Here is a 22,174-nt window from a genome sequence, read left to right as displayed (position 1 = left end):
ACCTTGATCAAAGGGTTGTTGTGAGGATTAAGCGAGTTAATATATGTAAAGCCCTTAGAATAGTGTGTGAACCATACTCCCGCGCTAAATAAAGTTAACAAATATGGTGATTATCTGGAAAATGTTCTCTTAATTAGAGTATTTACTCATAAATATTGAGAATTTGTATGCACAGTACTGACCCTCCCAACTATATCCAAGTACTTATCTATATTTAATTTCTTAAACTGTATATAACTCACACTCAGCTTTAGCAGCTCTGCTTTCCGTTTAACTGGGGAGTCTGCCAGGCAACCAACCACCTGAGGATAGCAATACCTTCTAGTCAATTGTTCCCAGGGGTAAACAGAGCAACCTAGTAGACAAAACTCTGATGAACAACTTAGTATGAAGCATTGCAGGATTTTTCAAGATCATCATTCACAATTCTAAGATTTAGCCCACTCCATAAAGAGCTGAATTTATCATGGGGTTCTGCTAACACACAAAATGGTCCCACACTTCATTTGACCTAATACTCTGCCACTGATTGGAACACTGCCTTCAGAATTAACAGCATTTAAAAAAAAAACACACAAAAAAAACCACACACACACAAAGAACCAAATGCTTAGAGTTCAATTATCATCACTTAAAACCAAAAAGAATTTTCAGATCTAGATACTTTACTCCTGAATGAGCTACTGTCCTTAAAGGTAGGGAGGTTTAGTATTTCATTAAAAAAGGAAAAAACCTACAGTTTATACCTAGGTTTCATTGAAGTCTCCATTCCTAACTTCATTTTTAGTTTAAGAGTAAACTACTACTTGTGAAAATTTGGATTACAACAAACTTGCTGCTGGTTAGTGATGGAAAAATACCACTAAAGATTATATGAAAAGGCCTGCATGTTCCTGGGCTGAGCATGGAAACTTAAAAGCCCAACATTACCCAGATACGCAGTGTCAAAAAACACCTGACTCTGGACACTTTGCTTTAACTAACATTAGCATTTTACCTAGAATTTTAAAAATTAATCAGTATGGCAACAGAGCCTAAAGGTCCAGATTCTTAATACATGGTAACATTGGGAGAGAAGGACAGGGTATGAGATTAACATAAGCCAAATGCTGTATACACCCAACTTGCAATACTCCTTCACAGCAAGGCAATTATACAGTTAAAAAAAAAAAAAAAGTTTCATTGCAAGTAATCTTTTATCACCATCATATAAATATCTATATGCATTAAAAATGTGTAAAATTTTTTATAACTGCCACAAATTATAAACCCATGTCACTTACAAATATTGATGGCAAAACATAGTAAATCCAGCAAATTAGAAACAATGCAAAAGAAAGGCTGCTGGTTGTCTCTAGGGATTGAGAGCAGCCTTCTAGTGACAGCCAGCAAGGAAATGGAGATGTAGGTCCTACCACTGCAAGGAACGGAGTTCTGCCAACCACCTGAGGAAGGTGGGAAGTGGATTCTCTTCCCCAGAGTTTTCAGATAAGAACTCAGTTTGGATAACATCCTCACTTCAGCCTTTGAGGACCTGAGCAAAGAACCAAGTCACACTGTACCTGGACTTCTGATCAGGAGAACTATACTCATAACTGGGGGTTGTTCTAAGCCACTAAATTGTGGCTGTTACAATGGCAAGACAAAACTAATGCAGAGGGCCTAAAGGTAGATCCCTGTATAAATAGAAACTTAATTGGCAAGCGTGGAATTTCAGATCAGTGGGAAAATGGTGACTTAACACCTCTGGAATAAATGGTTATCCATCTTGAAAACCAGAAAGCTACATTACTACTTTACACCACATTGAAAAAAAAAAAAAAAGATTTTTATTTGAAAATATTTTAATAAATGTTTAATTCAAAAAATAAATCTCCAGGTAGATTGAAAACTTAAATGGAAAAGTTACAGTAAATTTACTAGAAGAAAATTCAGAATATTTTTTATTATTGTTAGCTGGGCAAAACTGTAACTTCTCTCTCACTTAGTCAAGTTTTGTCATAGTCGGTGCTAGTGAGGATAGGGGGAAAGCAACCCTCTGGCAGTGGGAAGTGAATTGCTCCAATCTCCACCACCACCACCAAAAAACATTTTGACAGTATCTATGAAAACTGAAAATACATATAACTATGGACACAGCAATTCCATTTCGGGGAATCTTACCTATAGGTATGGGTATATGTACAAGAATGTACACTGTAGTTCCGGGTTTATTTATTTATTTTTTTGGTTTGGTTTCTGTAGTAACAATCTTGGCAATATCATGAAAGTTCTTCAACTGTGGAACAGCAGACTGCACTGTGACATATCCGCATTACAGAATATTATACAACTATTAAAAATGATATGTATTCATCCATTGACCTGGACCAATGACTACTATGTATATATAGGGGGAAAAAAAGAAGAAATGACAGAGAAATGTAAATATGAACGATCAAACATTTATGAAAATGAATGAGTACAGACCAAAATGACTGATCTGGGTTCAAAGAATGGTGAGAATGACAACTTGGGCACAGCTCAAGTTTCACTTTAACTACCTACCAAAATATGCAAAGGTATACACAAGATCTAGGACACACAAGAGCGGGTGTGTGTGTTTATCACCTCCCCGGTCCCTCAGGAAGACAGCACCAGTTAGTGGTGTTGTCAGCTGTGAGGAACGTGGAACCTGCCAGTTTGCAAGATTCGGGAACATAAGCCCCTGCCTTTTCAAATTCTTAGGCTGGAAGAGGGGCCACATGAGCACACAAGGGTACACAGGTCACTAACCAAGGGCTGTCTTAGTGGACCACAGCTCCAGAGGCTTAGGCTCTACTTCTTACTGCACTGTTGAATCCACAACTGGCCTGGCCTGGATTTGCTTCACATAATAACACAAACTGCCTGGATGTATGTTCACATCCATTTGCAAGAACGTGGATAAAAGTATAGAATAATTCACACAAGGCTATGAATATTGGTTATGGTAAGAATACAAAGGGAGTAAAAAATGAACCTTTCTTTGTCTTTGTCACAATGAAGATATATTGATAATTTTCAAAAAATAAAGTTTTTGAAGGAAGAATCTGTAATTAATAGCTACGAAACAGCCTGATGTTGCTCTAAGCATTAAGTCTGCATGATGCTACATGATCCAATATTCCATTCAAGCTAAAAAAAAACCCCATGAAGTTCTAAAATCTACAAGAGATCAATTTGAGTCACAAAATCAATTAAGGCCAGAAATAAAGAAATATAAACAAAGTACTGCTTATGAAATATGTACTGGTGCGTCTGGGTGGCTCAGTCGGTTAAGCATCCAACTCTTGATTTGGGTTCAGGTCATGATGTCAGGGTCCTAAGACTGAGCCCTGCATCAGGCTCTGCACTGGGCATGGAGTCTGCTAAATATTCTTGCTCTCTTCCTCTCCCTCTGCTCCACCTCCCGCACGCTCTCAATAAATAAATAAATAAATAAATAACACTTCTATAATGATTACTGTTAATGAAATATGCTCCCCATGTCATTTATGACTTCCATTTTTTAGAGTAAGAAACAAAAGGTCAAAGGTTTTATAACTCAAGGCATGCAATGTTTTACTCCAAAGTCATGCTTTTCTAACTGTACAATACTACTTCTATAGGAAATTTAAAATCAAATAGATCATTTAAAACTACATTATTTCTAATTAGTGTACATTTTTTTCTAGAAGATATTAAGAATCAAAATCCTTCAATAACAGAGTGTGCCTAAAATAACATATCACACTATGCTCCTTCTTGAACACAAATGTACTTGTAAGCAAACAGTTCTCAAAAGCCCTGTTTCCCTTAATGAATACTTAATGAAAAGTTTGTAGCAAGGCAGATAACCAAAGGTAAATATGGGGTAATGAATTCCCTGGGGCCCAGTTAGTATTAAAAATGTCTGAGGTCATCACCAACCAACAAATAACTTGAAATATACACATGAGCTCACTTGTCTGAAAGAGAAAAACATTCTTATGTACAGTCATTTCAAGATGCTGTTTGTAGCTGTCAAACTCCAGCATGCATTAGAGTATCCTGAGCCATACCCCTGACTTTCTGATTCCACAGGTCTGGGGTGGGGGCTTAAGAATTTGCATGTCTAGGGGCCCCTGGGTGGCTCAGTCGGTTGGGCGCCTGCCTTCGGCTCAGGTCATGATCCTGGGGTCCTCTCCCTGCTTGGCGGGGATCCTGCTTCTCCCTCTCCCCCACTGCTCATGCTCGCTCTCTCTCAAATAAATAAAATCTTAAAAATAAATAAATAAATAAAAAGAATTTGCATGTTTAACACAGTTCCAGGTAGCGCTGCAGCTGCTGTTCCTGAACCATACTTTGAGAACCACTACTTTATGCTAAATGACTTTATTTCAAAATGTACAGTTGAAATTAAGAGTGAACAGTTTATTAGGTACCCCTCCTGTCACTGGCAAGCCCATCTCCTCCGAGTGTATATACCAAGGCCGTTACCAATGACTTGACAGCCCATGCAAGCAGATGCTCTCATCCAAGGCTAGAATTAACTAAAATTGTGAAGGTCTAATTTACACAAAAATTCCCGAGAGGCTGGGGACAAGGCCTGCAGGACGGATTCTGTCTACAGATTTAATACCATGATGGTCAGCTTCAGCCAATATTTCCAAAAGCTCAGCAAAGGAGAACAATAGGTCTTGGCCTTGACAGACTTCCAATCTTCTTCTCAACCAAGATGAGAAAACCCTAACAAAATATCAAAGTTGTTACATGCTCGAGACCTTGGAAGAAAGACAAGTTATCTAGCAGGGTCAGTAAAAAAAAGAGAGACTCATTTTATTGCTATAGGTTTCCGAGAATAAAATAGGCACTGTTTCACAGTAGACTCAAGACAAGAAGGTCTCCTTGCCCTAGATGTCTCAGGTAACTCTCCCTGAGGCAACAGTGAGCCCTGATAAAATCTGGGTTTATTCCACTCTGGGTCATCTCTGACTTACTTGCCCAACTCTCTATAAGAGGCTTATTGCCCTCAAGGAGACCAATTCCTTATCTGACTGGTAATAACGATGGCAAAACGATGCATCATTTGATATCTCTGCTGGTTTCTTGGTTGCATCAGGTGCCAAAGGAACACACCGGCATAGTTCCTTTAGTAACTACTCTCTTGTGAACTAAAAGGAGAAAGACTTTTCATCACCCCACATAATCTTCGGGAAAAATACGAACAGTTATAGATGTATTTAACAGGGTTTGGTGATGACAAGGGTCAATTTATTTAGTGGGAAAACTAGATCTTGAATAACAAAGTCTCATAATCCTCAGTGCTCTCCAGTGGGTGGGAGGAATCGGATTTGCCAAATAAAGTCATCTCGGAGTTCTGTGTGCTCTTTAATAGTTTCTATTAATTGAACTTCTTGAACTAAATCCCCAGTAGAAGTACATAGTCTTTATTTTAGATGCATGCAAAAGCCAAAACACTGAACTGAAGTAATTACTTTTGATAACTGCTGATCATTATCATGGGAGGAGGTGCTATATAGGTATATAAAAAAACAATTCATAGTACCTTTCATTTTTACCACTAACAAAGAACTCGTTGTGATAGTTTTGTCATTCTTAGGGCCCTAAATGGGGAAGGTCAACTCGACTCAAGCACATAACCCTTATGCATCTTTAGAAAAGACTGCTTAAACCAAGTTCACTCAGTCCCAGTTCATTCAACATGACCTGAAAACCAGACACTGTGGCTGATGCTGGGGAGACAGAAACAAAAGGTACTGTTCTACATCACAGAAGCAGCCCCTCGCCAAGACCCAGCGGAGGAAGCCTCCACAGCAGCGAGTGATGTGTTTGGTAGCATTGCGGTTGAAGAGTCAAATCCGAATTTTCAAATGCAACATGTTTATTTTGAAAGAAGAGAGATGTATAAAATAGGAGTGTGGTACCTAGATGCATGGTTTTATACTGGGAAGAGTTACCCATCCTTAATGTTTCCAGACACATTAAATATAAAGACATCTTCAATCCTCTCATGTGAGAATAAAACATATACATACACACATTCAGACACTGAAAGCTTTACCATCTGTCTCCTTCAATGTATCTCAGCTTTCCCTTGAAAAGGACCACACATCCCAATGAGTTACCTTTTGCTGATGCTTAGGCTTCCAACTGGTTTAAGCTAGCAAAAAGGCAGGGAAAATGGTGCCTGTAGTTGTATGCATATTTCTGTTACTGAGTACTAAAAAAAAGCTCACCCATAACTCATGGTGAGTTCCCAGCATGTCTCCGTCTATTCGTAAAGCTGAAAAACCACACACATATGAAACTGTTAATGATAACAATCTTTAATACTGTGTTTTGACACTGGTGATTCCAATAGTGCTCCTAAAATATACGTCACTGAAGTGACAGAATAGCATGTTTTTGAGATTTGATTATTCAACACTAATAAAATATTCATCCAATAAACCTAAGATCGTAACAATATCAACCATTTATAAAGACAAGCCAAGTTCTGTGTTGGGGATAAATATGTGATAACTTTAATCTTTACAACAAAATACATATTATTATCCCCATTTAGGGTTGAAAACACTGAGGCTCAGAGTGATTGAGAAACTCACCCAAAGGACACAGCTTGGTGAGTGGCTGGTTACGCCAGCCTAATCCAAATATCTCCGATGGAATGAGAGTCCCTGTGGCTATTAGAGCTCTAGCAAAGGACACAAACACTTGAGCAGTAAGTTTGCAGAAGCCACACAGCCTCTGGCAGCCTACCAAAGAACACAAGGATTACAAGAAAGAGGACTAGTATAAAAAATGTGAAATTGTTATTTAAGGCAAAAAGAACTAAAGACATACTTCATTTGAAGAACTAAAGTTACAAATGAGGGGCGCCTAGGTGGCTCAGTCGGTTGGGCGTCTGCCTTTGGCCCAGGTCATGATCCCAGGCTCCTGGGATCGAGCCCCATGTCGGGCTCTGCTCAGAAGGGGCCTGCTTCTCCTTCTCCCTCTGCCCCATGCTAGTGATTGCTCTCTCTCTCTCTAGTGCTCTCACTCTCTCAAATAAATAAATAAAATCTTTAAAAAAAATGAAGTTAACTAATCAAATATTTGTATTTAATTTAAAAATACTCATTTGATGCATTCAGTAGAAAGCTCTTTACATGTATTTGGCACATGGTTCAGTACACACAAATAAAAGTTGCTTTTAAATGATTCATTTTGAACCTGACTTCAGTACCATCTGACCCCACAGGGACCTGTAAGCAACTAAACCATGATCCTTCACTGCCCCCCTTCATGCATGGCCCTAGTTCCCTTTATTCAGTTTCAATTTTATGGTCAACCCTGTTATCACTTCCGTATATATTCTCTCTACCCCTTAGCTCTGCTCTCCTTTCTTGGCAAAACTCTTACCCTAGTTGTATTCAAATCAGTTATATCTAAATCCGTATTATAGTCTGTTGTAGTACCTACAGGTGGAAAGTACCTGGAGAGAAACATAATGTTCCTGATCAATGTCACTTTCAGTCACTAAGCATGAATCAGGAACTGGCCACACATGCTGGCTGCAAACAGCATTTCCACTCTCATCATCTTTCCACTTTCACAGACAAGTATTTCACACCTTCTCCTCTCACTTGCCCTATCTCCCCCTCCTGACTTTCTTCCTGCTGATGACCCTGTTTCTACTGTACTGAGAAAACCAAAGCCATCAAACCAGAACTTCTACAGGTTCCCCCACGTAACTGTCCTCCAGCTCAGACCTCCTCCCCAAACTCCAGACTCATGTATCTGACTGCCAACAAGGCAGCCCATCGCTAGATGGTAACATGGACAGAACTGTGCTCCTCCCCCAAAACTTGCTTCCGCCACAGATCAGCCCTATCAGGTGATGGTCGCTCTACCCTTCCTGATCCTCAGTCACAAAGCCTCTGATTCATCCCGGGGTCCTGTCCTTTCCTCAAAACCCATATATGGGCGCCCGGGTGGCTCAGCCAGTCAAGCGTCTGACTCTTGATTTCAGCTCAAGTCATGATCTCGGGTCATGAGATCGAGCCCCGAGTCAGGCTCTGTGCTCAGCTTGGAGTCTGCTTAAGGTTCTCTCCTCTCCCTCTGCTCCCCCACCCCCTGCTCATGCTTGCTCTCTCCCTCAAAACAAACATATAGTCAGTCAGCAAATTCTCTTGGCTCTTCCTTTAAAATATATCCAGAATCTCACCACTTGGAATCACCTCTACCACTACCACCTAGTCCAGTTAAAACCCAAGTTACATCCTGAATTTTTCACAGTTTAAAACTCTCTAGAGGTTCTCATCTTAATTATGGAAACAGCTGTCAGTGTCACCTGCGTCTGCCTCCCAAAGTCCTCTCTGATCTACTATTCCTCCCTTCCTTCAGTCTCTACTACTCAGTCTACTACTCCTCCCCCCCTTCAGGCTACTCCCTCCAGCTTCCCCCCAGCAATCCCTGCTCTCCTTCCCAGTTTTATTTTCCAAAAAACTTTTGCTCACTTTCTAACATCATAAAATTATGTTTGTATTTTAGCCCTTGATGGCTCTCCTCTTCATTAGAGGACTTTCTTTTTTGTTGACTGATACAACCTAGGCCTCAAAAGTTATCAAGCACAGAGTAGACTTTCAATACGTATTTGTGGAATCCATACGAAAGAATATTTCCAACTTCACCAGTAACCTAAAAAAAGCAATTAAATTACTGTTTTTTAATTTTTTTTTGTACTAAATATAGCAAAGAGTTTCTTTATTCATAATGCTCAATGAAAGCAAGCTTTCATACAGTCCTGGCGTAATCTAGCCTGCTTCTTCACTTCTCTGGAGCCAAAAGGTAATATACCTTAAAATGTTCATCCGCCTTGGCACTGAGTAGAAAGATGATCAATTCAGCACTGGAAACGGCACTAATCCACGTGTCCAGAAAAAGAGAAATTGTTAAATTATGGTATATCTAACTGGAAATATAATACAGCTGTTTAAAAAAATATTCGAATGAATTTTTATTAAAAAAAATGTTTGGGGGCACCTGGGTGGCTCAGTCGGTTAAGCGTCTGCCTTCAGCTCAGGTCACGATCCCAGGGTCCTGGGATGGAGTCCCTCATCGGGCTCCCTGCTCAGCAGGGGAGTCTGCTTCTCCCTCTCCCTCTGCCCCAATCCCCCACTCGTGTACTCTCACTCACTCTCCCTCTCAAATAAATAAAATCTTTTTAAAAAATGGGGTTTACAAGGTTTTAATCCATAATCTAGATCTGTATACCAGTATGAACTCAAATGGAATATATAAACTATTTATATATATGAATCTGGAATAAAACAGTTTTAAACCATTAACACTGGTTATTTTACGGTAGTAATTAATAGATAACTTTTAAATATCTTTTGTACCTGTTCATATTTTTTACTATGAAAATACAATTTACTTTATCATTAGAAAACAGATCTTCATTTCAGTGAAAATCTATTCTAAAACTAATCCCACCAAACATGCCCAAGTTTAATCACAAAGCCAAATGCTTATGGTAGAGAAAAGCATACATGGAAGTTAGTGCATTGCTTCTACATTTAAGATTCAGGGAAAAGATGTAATCCTTTAAGTTTTTGTTTTAAGAATAACCTTATAAAATGCAAGACAAGCATGCTGTTTCAATGCTGAAAAAGATACTCACATCCAAGTCCACAAGCAGCATGTGTATCATACTAATAATACTTGATATCATGTCAGAGAAAACAGAAACATGAGTTAGTATATATATAAGCTTCATCATAAAGGCAAATATGTGTGTCCCTGCCAAGAAAGCTTGAATGTAATTAAAAATGTTGCGAAGCCACCTCAAGCATTCAGGTCTCCTTTGGACAAAAGATTATTACTAAAAATCTCATAGATGTAGGTGGTTAAATTTTAAGATAGCTTACTTAAATGCCCAGGTAGCTACGGGAGATTGTCTTCTTTATGAAAATTAGCTGTGAAATAGAATTTAAATAATTTTCTGCAAAAATACAATTTGGGGGGGTGGTGGCACCTGGCTGGCTCAGTTGGTAGAGTATGTGACTCTTGATTGACTCTTGATTTTGGGGTTATGAGTTCAAGCCCCATGTTGGGTGTAGAGATTATGTAAAAAAAAATAAAAATTTTCTGCAAAACGTTTAGATAATGTTGCAATAAAACACATTATACTTATATAGGGCATATACATTTCTAGATATAAAAGGAATCTCAATCTTTTTTTTTTTTTTTTTTTTTTTTTATTCATGAGAGACAGAGCGAGAGAGAAAGGCAGAGGGAGAAGCAGGCTCCCAAGGAGCAGGGAGCCCGATGCGGGACTCGATCCCAGGACCCTGAGATCATGACCTGAGCCGAAGGCAGACGCTCAACCATCTGAGCCACCCAGGCGCCCAGGAATCTCAATCTTAAAAAACAAGTCATTATACTTTCCAAATATTACCTTCATTGCTCTATATATTAGAAAATTAAAGTCAGTGTGGGGGAAAAAACACTTGAAGGTCAGGTTTTCAATTCTTACTAAAGGACCTATTTCAAGGTTCTTTCTGCTGATTTCCAGTATCTTCATAACATGACCTATCTCCAATATTCTGAAATGAACTGTTCAGCACCATGTGGGCCTAATAGGATAAAGAGAACTGACAACATTTCAGCAATAAATGAGAGACTTAAGCTGACTTGATTAAATCCCAAGCATACTGAAAGAACACAGCCTGTGTTGTATACAGACGCACTGTGAAAATACTTTTATGCTGGGACTCTAACTTTATATATATATTTTTTAAGATTTTATTTATTTATTTGACAGAGAGAGACACAGCGAGAGAGGGAACATAAGCAGGGGGAGTGGGAGAGGGAGAAGCAGGCCTCCCGCGGAGCCGGGAGCCCGATGCGGGGCTCGATCCCAGGACCCTGGGATCATGACCTGAGCCGAAGGCAGATGCTTAACGACTGAGCCACCCAGGCACCCCTGGGACTCTAACTTTATATGGAATTAATTAATTACAACTTGAATGATCAGAGTAGGAATCTATATTAGTCGCCACCTCCACAAAGGCACTCAAGGACCTCTGATAAGAAAACTTGATTCCCCAGGCACAAAATCCCTGAGGATGAAAAAAATGTCCTCCTTTTTCCCTTACGAAACACAAAAATGTTTAATTATGTCTTTTGAAGTCAGCTCAGTAATAACACACAGGTATCTGAAATGGCATACAGGAGTCAATGGAATTGTCTTCCTTAGAGGCCTTTTCAACTAGACCAGGCACCCGCCCACCAAAACCCAGTGAATATGACCTGCTCATCAAGGATCTTACCGTAAGCTTATGTTCTCAAACTATCACAGATCGGAATCACCTGGAGTTTGTGAAAACACAGCCTCTGCGCCCTACACACACACACACACCAGTTTCAAATTCACACACACACACACACACACACACACAAACACACACCAGTTTCAAATTCAATAAATCTGCAGGGAGGCCTGAGAATTTGTATTTCTAACAAGTTCAACTGATGCTGATGGGTACCAGACACACACAAAGACACACAGACACACACAGACACAGTTTCAAGTTCAATAAATCTGCAGTGAGGCCTGAGAATTTGTTTTTCTAATAAGTTCAACTGATGCTGATGGGTACCAGACTTAGAAAACCACTGATGCAGGCAACTCAAATCTGCTCTGGAAAAACTTATTTTTAATTTCTAAATATACTTTCTCCATGTATTCATTGTCATTAAATATTTTCATGCAACTAATCACTTCTATCCCAATAGTGTATATATTACTGTTGCTCAAATAATTAGTTAAACTACTCTTTCATACACAAGAAATAGGGTATTTTCTGGATATGTAACCACAGAAATTCTTTTTAGAGCCAAAAGAAAATAACATGCTTAAAAGAATGACGGATTAGAGGGGAAAAATGGGAGTTATTTGTTTCCATTTGCTAAAATGGAAAGAATGTAACTGCTGAAAGATGGTATATTCTTGTAATACTAGGAGTTAAATCAATAGACTATATCAAATATTTTCCAAAGGTTTTTTGCAGATTATTAACCTGAGTTCTAAATATGAATCAAATAAACACATCAGAGTAAAACTTTAAGTCATATTTTCCTTTAAATGTATATGGCATCACTGGATACAAGATGAAGATGGGCATTTCTTTAGTTGAACTAAAGAATTTCAGTAGAATAGATGAGGGATTTAATTAATTTCTAAAAACTATTTGAAGATTCACTTCTGGAAGTGTTGGATGACTTAAAATGTTATATTTCATAGAGAAGTATTATGTTACAATGGCTAAAAATTACTTTAGCACATGACTTAATGTAATGAAAGCATAGATTACATATGACAACTACAGGCATACCTTGGAGATATTTGGTTCCAGACTACAATAAGGTCAAATGAATTTTTTAGTTTCCTAGTGCATATAAAAGTTATGTCTACATTATTCTGTTTTCTAGTAAGTGTGCAATAGCATTATGCCTAAAAAACAATGTAAATACCTTAACCAAAACAATGTACATACCTTAATGCCTATCTGTCTTAATTCAAAAGTGCTTTATGGCTAAAAAATTCTATTATCTGAGTTTTCAGCGAGTTGTAATCTTTTTGCTGGTGGAGGGTCTTGCCTCAGTGCTGATGGCTGCTGACTGATCGGGGCGGTGGTTGCTGAAGGTTAAGGGTGACTGTGGCCATTTCTTAAAATAAGACAACATTTGCTGCATCAACTGACTCTTCCTTTCACAAACGATTTCTCTGTAGCATGTGATGCTGTTTGACAGCATTTTACCTAAAGAACTTCTTTTAAATTGGAGTCAAGCCTCTCAAACCCCGCCACTGCTCTAACAACTAAGGTTAGGTAATATTCTAAATCCTTTGTTGTCATTTCAGCAATCTTCACAATAGCTTTACCAGGAGTAGATTCCATCTCCAGGAACTACTGATCACTAATCACCATAACAAATATAATAAGAATGAAATTATGTAATAAGAATGAAAAAGCTTGAAATATTGCAAGAATCACTACAATGTGACACACAGACACAAAGTGAGCAACTGCTGTTAAAAAAATGGCACTGATAGATTTGTTCGACACGGTTGCCGCAAACCTTCAATTTGTAAAAAATTCAATTACCTGCAAAGTGCAATAAAACGAGGTATGATCGAATTCAAATCGTCTCAACATATATATTTAAACTGTTCCTGAGGCCTGTAGGTCTTACACGGGATAGTATATAAACACCAGTAAGGGACAAATGAAAACTGTAAATGGTATTAAGAAGTTAATGGTGCTCACTGGAATTATAAAATGGATTCATAATAAATGGCCAATTTCAATAATCAACACAGTGCTACCCACCCTTTAAAACATATTCATCTCAAATAAGAAGTGATGATATAATTAGCTGTTTTCAAAAAAAGCAACAAATACATCTGCAGCTAGTAGAATACAAGCTCTAAAAGTTCAAGTGATACTGATAAAAGTTCAAGTGATGCAGCCATCAGCACTGAGGCAAGACCCTCCACCAGCAAAAAGATTACAACTCACTGAAAACTCAGATAATAGTTAGCATTTTTTAGCCATAAAGCATTTTTAAATTAAGACAGACAGGCATTAATGTATGTACATTGTTTTGGTTAAGGTATTTACATTGTTTTTTAGGCATAATGCTATTGCACACTTACTAGACGACAGAATAATGTAGACATAACTTCTTTATCAGTGGTCAGATTGACAGTCTGCCACATACCATAAGATCTTAGCCCCTCTGAGACTCAGTTTCCACATCTGTAAAATGAAAATAACATCATCCACCTCACAAAGTTTTGTAAGGAGGTTTATTAAATAATGCACTGTGCCTAATATGCTGAATAACTTCATCTTTCAACTATTGTTTGTTGAGCTTCTACTATATGCCAGGCAATGTTACAGATAACAAAAATAAGTCAGAGAATAAAACAGACAAAAATCTCTGCCTCCTAGGAGCTTACCTTCTAGTGTTCATTTATTTTACCTTCTCTTAGGCACCGTGCTGGGTACGTTGGAAAAGAATAAAAGTGCCCAGAACAGGTCAACATACTCAATTCAACAAAAAAAGATGACACTGGTGTAATCATACAGTATAAAAATTCAGAAAGCAGAAAGTCCTATGAGAAGACATGACCTGAGGCTGGAAGACAGAAAGGGAGTGGAGGGGAGGCTTCTGGGGAGAGAGAGCATGTTAAATGAGCTTTGCGAAATGTCTACAATCTGAGAGGAGAGATTTGTAGATTTTAGAAAAGGAAATATTATGAATGAAGTCTGGGTGGCTGAAAAGCCCTGTGTTCATTTAAGTACTGCTGAGTACTTCAATATGGCTGGAGCTTCAAGTACAAAATAAGTGAGGGGAAATTAAGATGGAAATCTATGTTAGGACCATGTAAGTTCTTACTAAGATGAAGAACTTATACTTAGTTTGAAGGAAATGGGAAATCACTGAAGACATTTCAGAGGGTGTGATATGGACATTTAAAGAATTTCTTTGCAAGAAGTTGAAAGACACATCGGAATGGGGGAGAAAAGGTAGGGAGACTAGACTGGAAAAAAGGAGCAATATGCTTCAGAACACGGTTGACCAGTAACCGAACAAGGAGTGGTATCATTAGAGATTTCCAAAGGTACCTGAGTGCACTCCTGTGACAAGAGCAGCACCAGTGGCTGGCAAGGGCAACACGATAACAACCTGGCAGGGACGACTCTCCGATTCCCCACTATTCCTTCTGTCCTCTGCCCAGTACCAATACTACATCCTTAACACCACATACTCTATCCACACGTTCCTACCACCATCCGATCCATCTGAACCATGACCCAAATCAAGCAAGCAAAAGTGTGACAAATTGGGCACTGGGGACCACAATACCTGCTCTTTTGCATTAGGTTAGCTTAAATGAAATGTTACAATTTGAGAGAGAAGGAAGACAATATGGGATTCTGAGTAAGAATTATTAAAATTCCATTTTCCTGGGGTACCTGGGTGGCTCAGTAGGTTAAGCGTCAGACTCTTGGTTTGGGCTCAGGTCATGATCTCAGGGTTCTGAAATCCAGCCCCCCCCCCCCCACTTCTGGCTCCACACTCAGCAGGAGGCTGTTGGAGATTCTCCCTCTCCCTCCACATATTCCCCTGCCGACCCCAAACTCACTCCCCCCCACCCCCGTGCTCACTCACTCTCTAAAATAAATAAACAAACAAACAAACAAATAAATTCCATTGCCCTATTGAAAACATTTCACTTTTCTCTCAGTCCCTGGTTTAGGAACCTTAAAAGTATGGTTAATAGTTCAGAAGCAGGCATTTTTCTAACCTGGCAAAAGGCAGAAATGTTGATTTGTTAGCTGAAGGACATCACAGGTAAGTAGAGAGAATCTTCGTGATAAAAATATGAGAACACCTCTTTAGGAAAGACTTTAGTGAAGAAAGGATTTATAAATTAAGATTTTTTTTTTAAAGATTTTATTTATTTATTTGACAGAGAGAGACAGCGAGAGAGGGAACACAGCAGAGGGAGTGGGAGAGGGAGAAGCAGGCTCCCCGCTGAACAGAGAGCCCGATGCGGGGCTCGATCCCAGGACCCTGGGATCATGACCTGAGCCGAAGGCAGACGCTTAACGACTGAGCCACCCAGGCGCCCCTATAAATTAAGATTTTTTAACTATAACCTTCAATGTATTGTTATAGCCTATAAGGGAAATGAGAATGTTTTTAAATAGTGCTAATTATGAGAACAATAACTTGAAGAAAAAGAGGTCACAACATTTTTGGATAATTTTTTAAAAATCTGAGAGAGCATGCAAGCACACACACAAGCACAAGCGGGATGAGGGGCAGAAGGAGAAGCAGACTCCCTGCTGAGTAGGGAGCCAGACAGACATGGGGTTCCATCCTGGGACTCTGGGATCACCACCTGAGCCAAAGGCAGGCACTTAACTGACTGAGCCACCCAGGCACCCAAAAATTTTTGGATAATTTAAAACTGATTTTCACCTTCTTTCTCAGAAGCTACTCTGATTTTATTACCTTTCCTATATAAAGAGTTGAAATTTTATAAATTTGTTTTGCTAACCTAAATACAGTCATATTCCTTCCTCGTCCTCATTCAGAAAGGCCTTGAATGGAGTAAGTAGATTTTAGAAAAAGAAATTAGGGAGTGTGTAATTAAAGCCTAGTGGCTTGGGCCCCAAGCAGATGTGATCAACAGGAAATGAAAAGGAATAAAGCTTTTATCAGTCCAACACTGCTTATTATTTTAGAAAACAGCTGGGGGCAGAAGAGTGAATGTGACTAGAATAAGTTTTATCTTGGGATTCCCTTATAATCCAAATGTTCTCACCAGCAAATATAATCCAGAAACAATGATTACATCTGACAGGGGACTACCCACACAGAGACTACAGAGGCTTTATGCAAGAAGGGAAAGGGAGTATCACCTATGTGCTCTTCGTTCTAGGACAAATTGCTTTATTAGGATAGTGACTTGTTTTTCCTGATAACTAAAATATACTTAACTGTCAAAATTTTAGAAACTACAGATTAATACCATGAGAAAAAACAGAAATCACCCAGAACCCCATCACCCACACATAAGTAACATTAACATGTGGTTTATTCTCCACCAATAAATTAGTTTCTGTGCATAGATTGGATATTTTTTTCAAAAGTAAGATTTATAACTTTTCATTCCTATCACAAAGATTTTTCCATATCATGAAAAAGTCTTCCTTCCCAACAACTTCACACATTTTGATTGCCTTTCCATGTTAGTTAATGTGATGTGTAAAAATGTGGTAACTTATTGCTATGCTGAGTATTCTCCCAATACAGGGAAATAAACATCCAACCTTAAAAAATAAACATCCCAACCTTAAAAAAGCCCATTTTTCTCTTTTGTGATTGCCCATTTATGCCTATTTTTCATTGGGCATAATTTTTCATGTGGATATCTATTTATGTCTCACTGTGTTTTATCGTATCTTCTGAAAGGGCTTACCAGTATATAAAATGTAGACCTTAGAGTTTTAATTTCAGTTTTGGCATTTCTTGGCAATATTTTTCAAAACAGTATTTTTGTGATTATAAAATAACAGTTGTTGTAGAAGATTTGGGAATATGTGGGAAAATATTTTTAAAAAGCTGTAACTCTACCACCTAGAAATCCAGTTTCTTTTTCATATATGTCAGTGAATATATCCATTGATACAAACAGGAACTTGTAGGCAAACAGGAAATAGAACAGTCTTGTTCAATGTTGTTCAAGGTTTGTTAATTTAGAAAAATGCCTGACATGTACTAAGGGCTTAATATTTGAGAAAGTGGTATTTTATATTTCAAAATTATATTTTACACATTCAAGATAATTTAGTGTTAAATTTTGCTTTTTCACTCAAAACATTGCAAGGATTTTTTAAATCACGAAACTTTTTCAAAACTATTTTCACAAGTGAATTTTATCAATATAGATATATAGTACATTAATTTAAGTATTTTGCTACTGGGGGCTTTATTCTGGTTTTTTTTTTTTCCATATTACAGACAACACTGTAATAAACATATTTATAAATCTTCCTATAAAATTCAGACGGCTTCCTTGGTATATATTTCTAGACCCAGTCAAAGCCTGCAAAGATGTACAGGTTTTAATACATTTTCCCATATAATTACCTCAAGTCGTTACATGAATATACCCTTCATTTAGAAGCATAAAGATTTCATGAAGGCCACAACTCTTCTACGAAACTAGTACCAGTTACTTCTTACTCTAATAGTACTACTAGTTCCAAGAAAAGTGTTGTTTCTATGGCTAAGATGATTCCTGAAATGAAGTAAGTCCATCTTAGATAATAGGAAGGGAATAATGTCTTTACACGAATACGTATGCTCACTTCAAACCTCTTCTGAAATAAGGAAAGCTGCTCGGCTGCTCTAACTATGGTCCAAGAATGGTGATAGCATCCAGCATGCACATTATTGCTCCAAGGGTTGATGAACAGATTCTCCTTTTTTTTCAAGCACTGACAAGAGATTAAATTTATGTTCACCAATGCGTTGGGTTTTGGGAATCCTCAAGTGATCTTGCTTTTAGCATTTTCTTTGATTTTCCTTTATTAAAAAGACTACTTCTGATCAGACAATAACTAAAACATGTACTGTAGCCTTCAATATATGAACATTTTTTACCTTATTTTAAAAAAGTGATTCGAAGAAGTTTGTCTAACCAAGGAGTCATTTCCTTCATTTTACTGATATCAAAATAAAAAATATCCTACTCTATTTCTATTTAGGTTCACTAAGTAATTGTATTGCAAAAGTATTTGGTTCTTGCCATGCAAAGGTCAAGCTTCCTGAAATCCTGGGTTTTTTTTTTTTTAAATATTTTATTAGAGAGAGAGAGCAAGAGCAGGGGGAGGGGCAAAGGGAGAGGGAGAAGCAGATTCCAAGTTGAGCAAGGAGCCTGACATGGGGCTGGATCCCAGGACACCGGGGATCATGACCTCAGCCAAAGACAGACGCTTAACCAACTGAACCACCCAGGCGCCTATGAAATCCTGTTTTAGACTGCTTAGGTTCTCCATTTTTTAATACAATTTGGCAGGCATTAAATTAGCAGTTAGTGTCATTTTTTAAACTCCCTAAAACTTGTTGAATGTTGCCAAGTTGTTTTTCAATATATGCAGTATGATCTCATTTTGATAAAAACAAACTATCTCAATGTAGGTATGTAATATGTATTTGTAATGAGACTAGAAAAGAGTCTAGAAGGAGCAGACATTACCTCCTGGGGTAGCTTGGAGTGCAGGCTCACACTGGGGCACTGAATGAGTTTAAGGTGTTACAGGGATCAGTGTCACGTGTCTGCTCTTAACAAGCCAAAGACTTTTTTTTTATGATGGTACTCTTCACAGAAATTTGACCTAGCCCAGTATAAAAATTACTATCTCCTCTGGAGCTTTCTGATACAGCAATCAGTTGGTGGATAAGCCGCCCCTATTCTTGTGGATCAATCTTTCAAGGCTGATTAGAGTCAGAGGCTTGCTCTCAGACTATAGAACTGTTTTCTCCTTGTAAAGAACTAGCAGGAAAAGAAGCAGGAAGAAACTTTGTGGTCTTACTGAGGTAACATTCTAAACAGCTGGGTTCGCATGCCCTTAATAATTAAGGGTAGTTTAAACAGATCCTTGTTAAACGCACAGAGGCTCGACCCTCCAAACTGGAGGGTTTCACTAACCAACCTGATGTCTCTCTGCTGTACATAGTAAAGTATGACTATGTTTTATAATGTAAGAGGAAGGATGCTCCAAACTATTAAGTTCTGCAAAGTTAGTGTGTGCGGGGAAGAACGCGGGCTTTTCTGCCCCACTCCTTTAAAAACTATTTCTGAGCAAACTCCAACACAAGCACCTTTTCCTTCCTAAGGAACAAACCCGGTTTATTTACTGGGCTAAAACTTCAACCCTCATCCTCTTCGTTTCCTTTGAGACAAAGCCAAAATTGCCTTAAACTGTTCCATTTCACAATGAGGTGACAAGTGTGTGTGCGCATAATTTATCTTTTCACAAATCCCAGCTTTAAGAACAGATAAAATAATTCCTCCTTTGAAATCAAGATCAAGTGACTGAAAATGGTGTGTTTCTCCTTTTTTTTCCCCTCCAAATTCAACAACAGCCCTAACATCTACTTTTGAGGCACTTCATCAAACCTGAAAGCAGTTTTTGGGGAAGCGGGAGAGGAAGAGGGGAAGGGAGCGAGGAGAAGGGTGAGAAGTAAAACAGAAGACAGTCCAAGGGTTTCGCACGTTCACCCTTACCAGTTCTTCCCTCGGCACACATCACAGCACGACGATCGCCACTCTCAAGGTGCAAAAGAAAAACCAAGCACAAATCCGGAGTGGAGGCGGGTTATGCTTCTACGCCAGCCATTTGCTTTTGCGGAGGCGGGGGTGGGGGTGGAAATGGGAATCAATTCTCAGAAGACGGCCCCCAAACTCCACTGCCGGAGCCGGAGCCAAACCACCAGCTCCTCCTCCTCCTCCCCTCCCGGCCGGGCTCCGGAGCCGCCGTGCTTCCGAGAACAGCCAATCGCCCGCCGCCCCGCCTCCCGTGACGTAGGGGGCGGGGCCTGGAGGAGACCGGCTTCCTAGCGGCGGCTGGGCACACGGCTCCCTGTCTGTCGGGTGGAGATACCCGGGTGGTCCGGGGCCTTTATAGTCCCACCCCAGCCACTTACCTAGCCTTGAAAGGCTTGGCAGTTATTTTTTGGAGGGGAAAGGGATCAAATCTAAACATTTAATATCATCGTTTTATACTGGGAAAGAAATGGAGAAGGCCACAATTTTGGTCTTTCCTACTCCCCCCCCCCCCCGCCCCCGCCCCCAGCCCTTCCCTCACTCAGTGCAATGTGCTCTGTTCATATACCTGCCATGGTCTGTTAGCTTAAAACTCAGGGCTTTAAAAAAATTGTTTTCTTCAAAATAAATTCCAGCAACCCATCCGGTCTCTCAAAACTTCTGACCAACTAAGTGCTTTGAGAAAGGAAAGGGAATTAGGAAAAGACAGAACCAATAATGGCAATAATTCAGATCTAAACCTATTAATCGCTGGCTGCCAATCGTTTTATCCCCAAACCTCCACAATTCTTTTGTACATCTTATGTTTTCTCAAATGTTTCTCATATATGTATCGAAAAGTGAAGGAAACTAAAGGATCATACAAATGTTTCACTAACAGTGAAGAGCTCTCCATGGCAAACTCATGCATCCACTTGGGAGGCTTGCAAACTCTCCCAGACCAGGCTGGAGAGGCCAAACAAGTTCCTGCACCCACTAAGAAGGTGCGTCTCCCAGAGGGGAGAAACAAGTTCTGGGTGTGGCTTCCTGTGATGGCTGAATCTGGAAACCTCCTTCTGCAGGCAAGGGCAAATCTCTACAGAGTTTAGCAACTCTGGGAATAAATCCAGCTTCATAGAGCAGACTGTCATTTATGTGGCCTCTGAATTGCTGGCCTTGGTAGCATTTCTTGCAGTCATGTGAGTGTCCCTAAAATGATTTAAGATTAAACAAATTTTCTACCTGATAGCCAACCTTCTTGAGGAGACTTTAAATTTAAGAAAAGCCTCCCAGAGTTTCCCCAATCAGCACTGATGCTGTAATCTCAATGGAAGGCCTTCCTGGGAGGATGCATACCAGGACAATTCAAGCAGGCAGCTGGTATTTGCAGCCTGTTTGGATTGCTTAAATCAGTGGTTCTAACTAGGTACACATCAGTCAACTGGGGAGCTGGATGCCAAGGCTCCACCCAGGTCAATTAAGCTGGAATCTCTGGGAATGGGGCTCTGACAATTTTTTCTTTCAAGCTAATCTGCAAGGGTTGAGGATCTCTGGCTGAGATTTAAATTACTGTCTTAGAGAAAAATCTGCATAATATATAAATTTAAAAATGCAGTAGCCGAATAAGGTGAAACATTTGGTAATATAACTTATCCTGATATATTCTTTATATATTTGTATATTTTTATATAAATATAGAAAATATGTAGTAAGATACACACCAAAATTGTTTACTCAAAGGGGAAGGATGGAAGAGTGAGAGGACATTATTAGCTTTCTGTTCGTGTCTGTATCATTTGACAAGGAAAGGAGCGTGTACCCCATTTATGATTTAAATATATCCCATCAGGTTTTAAAAATTAATGCTTAATGAATGTCATTGCAAATAGCCACCATTGAAGTGGCCTTCAGTTTGTTTTTGCAAATGTTCCTCTAATATCTAACTTTTCTCCTGAGGGTTATTTCCACTTTATTAACAAAAAAAGAAAAAATCAAAAATCCATAAAATCTTTAACACATTAGCTACCAAAGTGTGATTATTAATCTATACAGTCATTGCCAAACTTAATATATGTACTTCATTATAATTCATATAATGTATCTATCATCTGATGAAGTTTTTAAACTAATATTCAAAGTATATAATATAGATGTAAGGAAATTTCATCTTTTCCAACTGGAAAATTATTTGTAATTAGTATCTCAATACTAATGGCTTCATAATTAATTCCCAGTAGGAAACATGGCATAGTAGTCAAGTGCCTAGTTTGACCTGGCTTTAAATTTTAGCTCTGT

The 22,174-nt window shown here is 38.9% G+C and overlaps 1 protein-coding gene across 5 annotated transcripts in view; it reads right to left on the bottom strand.

Moving 5' to 3' along the window:
• The window catches only part of ATP10D (ATPase phospholipid transporting 10D (putative)), a 99,794-nt gene extending 79,727 nt beyond the window's left edge, over window positions 1-20,067 (bottom strand). For 3 of the 5 annotated variants that reach the window (XM_064584439.1, XM_064584437.1, XM_064584440.1), the window contains exon 1: window positions 19,862-20,067. The gene's annotated coding sequence lies outside the window, so the exon portion shown is untranslated. The remainder of the gene's footprint in view (window positions 1-19,861) is intronic. The other 2 variants (XM_045881199.3, XM_064584441.1) reach the window with 1 other exon arrangement.
• Window positions 20,068-22,174: the final 2,107 nt, after the last annotated feature.

Source organism: Mirounga angustirostris, unplaced genomic scaffold (assembly GCF_029215605.1).
Source record: "Mirounga angustirostris isolate CCGP_5_RB_7025 unplaced genomic scaffold, mMirAng1.0.hap1 SCAF_2, whole genome shotgun sequence".
Taxonomy (NCBI): domain Eukaryota; kingdom Metazoa; phylum Chordata; class Mammalia; order Carnivora; family Phocidae; genus Mirounga; species Mirounga angustirostris.
The sequence above is the reverse complement of the archived record's forward strand: the minus strand, read 5'-3'. Positions and strand labels throughout refer to the sequence as shown.